Raw genomic sequence first — 4240 nt, forward strand, 5'->3', positions numbered from 1 at the left:
TTTTTGTCGAGAGAAAAAAGATGCGCCATGAAATTTCCTATGAAGTGATATCTTAAAAAGTTGAATTTTCGAAAACTGATTTTCAAGCCATCAGGGGCCAACCCGAGCGGCCTGAAGCGGCCAGGCAAATTTTATGCGTGGTTATAGAATCCGGAGTCTCAATTGTATTGACTTATATTAGGATCTGTGCACGAAAAACGCGAAGTTGTTGTTCAAAAATTTAATAGTGGTATATTAATTTGAGGCTATGTGCGTGACAATATTTTGTCAACAACTTTCTCACAGTCATTAGGTACGATGAGGCGTCGTTCACTAATGTCGAAGGCTTTAAATTAGGATTCTTCAAAACTTGAATTACAAGAATATGCATATATCTTATAATAATATGTATTAGGTCATCATACATTGATAAAAGAATGTCATTCATATTTTCTGAAGCAGTACTTTAACTGCTTCATTTGAAACTATTTTGTTATAATTATAGCAAACAAATTGTAGAGGGAATTTTTAACAAATTTTTTGTATAACTTTCTTATTATAACTTAAGTACATTTAACTGCGTTTGGAAAAATAATGAAACTTCACATATAATAGTACTTTTTAAATTTGGAAACATTCAAAAAGTATAAAAAAACTTTTTTAATTTAAAACAGAAATTAATTGGAATTTAATTTTTTAAATGATATATAGTTAACATTATATTTATTTATGTATTCGATAAGTTGTAACATGATCAAATGCTTTGCAGAAAAAAAAGAAGAGAAAGAAAGCATTTGGCGTTTCTATTATTATATTTATATAATAAAAATAAGTGCGCCAAAAGATACAAAAAAAAAGAAGAAAATAATGAAGTAATATATTGCAGACCCGCGAAATGTTTTTGTCATAGAAAAAATAATATTTAGAAATGCTAAAATCCCTTAAAACATTATAGTTCCTATGAAATCCTGCTAAATATTATGAAAGTACCCATAATAGAAGAAAGAAATTTTCCATCAAGGACGACATTCGAATACAAAAAAATCGCCACCGGAGAAGATTATTTGCGTAACATGAGGCACGGATCCAGAGAAGTGTCTGGAGGGGGGAGGGGGTATTGAATAAGTTTCTTATTAGCAGTCAAAGATTTATTTATAAAATATAGCGTTCAGAAGCGGAATGAGACTCACCAAAGGACCTGACAAAAGTCTTGCAGACTAGTCCTAAAAGTCATTCTATCCCATTTTACTGAAATATTTCCAGTGATTTAAAACGATTTCAACCAATTAGAAGGAAATTTATAGAATTTCCAATGATTTTAATTATTTTTAAAAATTCTCAAAGGTTTTAAACATTTTAAGGAAATTCAAATGATTTTATGACATTCGAAGGGATTGCACAACAGTCAATGAAGTGATTAGATATTATTTCAAATATTTTAAGTGATTTTTTACGGATTTCAATAGATACACAAAAATTTTAAGCATTTTATAATATTTCTATAAACTGCAAAGAATTTCACAAAAATGAGGCGATTTGTAGTTTTCCAAAGATTTAAAGATAATTTTGAATATCTCGGTTAATCTGCGTTTTAAAAGAATTTCCTTAAATTTCAAAAGATTTGAAAGGATTTCATAGGATTTATAAGACTTGAGAATATTAAAAAGGATTCGAATGTATTTAAGAGAATTTTTTAGATTTACCAATAATTCAAACGACTTTTAGGAGGTTTTATAAAATTTCGTAGCATTTCAGTAATTCTAAAGGATTTTAAAGACTTTTAATAAGGTATTTTAATCAATTTTCCTGGGTCTCAACGGATTTCATAGGGCTTCAAATATTTCAAGATATTGAAAGGAATATCATCAGATTTCATGTAACTTCACGGTATTATAACGGATTTTATATTATAATGGATTTGAAGGAGTTTTTTCACAAGAATTAAGGGATTTCAAAGGATTAAAAAAATTTAAAAAGATTTTAAAACATTTCTATTAGATTTCAATAACTTTAAAGGTTTTTTAAGAGATTAGAAGGACATTTTAAAAGATTACTAAGAATTTATAAGCTCCTAAAAAATTTCAAGATTTTTTAAAAGATTTCAAAGAATTTGACACATTTTGGGTATTTCCAAGGATTCCAACCAATGGTCATATCATTTAAAAACTTTAAAAGAACTTCCAAGGATTCTAATGATTTTAAGTAATTCAAAAAATTGTATGCGATTTTCAACAATTTACTAGACTTACAGAAGATTTAGAAGGATTTTATAGGAGCTATAAGGTTTTCAGGGATTTTAACATTTCTAAATATTATTTTTTCTGTGACAAAAACATTTGGCGGGTCTGCAATATATTACTTCATTATTTCCTTCTTTTTTTGTATCTGTTGGCACACTTATTTTTATTATATAAATATAATAATTTTAATAATGTTCCTTTTTTAAGTATGCTTTCATTCTTAAATTTTCTACTATTTGTAATTGATTTTATTTCATCATGTTACAACTTATCGAATACATAAATAAATATAATGTTAACTATATATCATTTAAAAAAATTAAATTCCAGTTTATTTCTTTTTTATATTAAAAAAAATTTTTTTTTACACTTTTTGAATGTTTCCAAATTTAAAAAGTACTATTATATGTGAAGTTTCATTATTTTTCAAAATGCAGTTAAATGTACTTAAGTTATAAAATAAAAGTTATCCAAAAAATTTGTTAAAAATTAACTCAATTTCTTTGCTATAATTATAACAATATAGTTTCAAATAAAGCAGTTAAAGTACCGCTCCAGAAAATATGAATGACATTCTTTTATCAATGTATAATGACCAGATACATATTTTTATAAGATATATGCATATACGTGTAATTCAAGTTTTGAAGAATCCTAATTTAAAGCCTTCGACATTAGCGAACGACGCCTCATCGTACCTAATAACTGTGAAAAAGATTTTAACAAAATATTGTCACGCACATAGCTTCAAATTAATATACCACTATTAAATTTTTGAACAACAGCTTCACGTTTTTCATGCACAGATCCTAATGAAAGTCAATAAAATTCGTAAATTTGAAATAAACAAAAAATCTATAACCCCATACAGAAAATCATTCACGGCGAATCAAAATAAAAAATTACGATAAAATACACTTTTTATTAGCCGGTCACTTTTTACTTGATGTAACTATTTTTGAACATATTTAATGACCTTTACATTTACCTAATTTCACTTTACTAAATTAAAAACAACTTATAGTTTTATTCAACTTTATTACATTTATTATTTTTTAAATCATTGTCAGTTTTTCTTTATCGGTGATTCGGAGCCTGCATGTCACGCCGCCAACCCTATATTTTTGGTAAAACTCAGTCAACGCATCCTTCTTTCTAACTACGCACACGGCCCTCTTTCAAGCAAAACCATCCACTGTGCACAAACTATAGAGTTTTAGTTGAAATGACATTTAGGTGAATCGAGATTTAGTTCGATTGTATAGCAACCTTTTTTGGAATCGAAGAATCGAGAATCGATTCTCATCGTCAATTCCGGAACCCTAGTCTTAAACATTAAAAAATTTCGTATACTTAAAGAATAGATTTATAAACGACTGTACAATTTAAAATGATTATGAGCAAAGATATTATAAACGTAGATGCGGTGCGGGCTTAGTTGCCCGCCATAAATATAGACGGCGCGTCTGGCGAAAAAAGTCACTTCCCCTCTACCCACCGCTCCCCGTAGAAAGCACCTATCGATATAGTTTTCCAAGAGCCACTTGGAGCGCTGTAAGCAGCTCTCGGCACACCTTCGAGGCGCAATAATGGTAAACTTAGCTTGGATAAGAACCATTTGCATTGAAAGTAAAATGCCAATTAAAACATTTTTACATTTATAACTTTGAAAAACTTGGCTGTTTTAATAAATACCACAAATATAAGTCGATGAGTAATTTATATTACGGTTTCATGTATTTTCCACTAATTCTAAAATTATTAATTATAATTTTCATTCTATATATTGTCTATATATAGTTCTTCAATATTATTTATTTTTTATTTTTGTGGTCTACAATTTCTACGGGCTTTTTTAGACTATTCTTCTAATCAAGTTCTCGTATATATATTTCAATTTCTTAATTATTATATATTCTAACGTTTTTATAAAAATATAATTATAACTCCAAGTGATAGGAAAATTGTTCTTTCGGTTTTTAGATGTTAAGACGACAGTTCCAAGCCAGATTACGTTTCGC

The sequence above is a fragment of the Belonocnema kinseyi genome, chromosome 4 (assembly GCF_010883055.1).
Source record: "Belonocnema kinseyi isolate 2016_QV_RU_SX_M_011 chromosome 4, B_treatae_v1, whole genome shotgun sequence".
NCBI classification, from domain to species: domain Eukaryota; kingdom Metazoa; phylum Arthropoda; class Insecta; order Hymenoptera; family Cynipidae; genus Belonocnema; species Belonocnema kinseyi.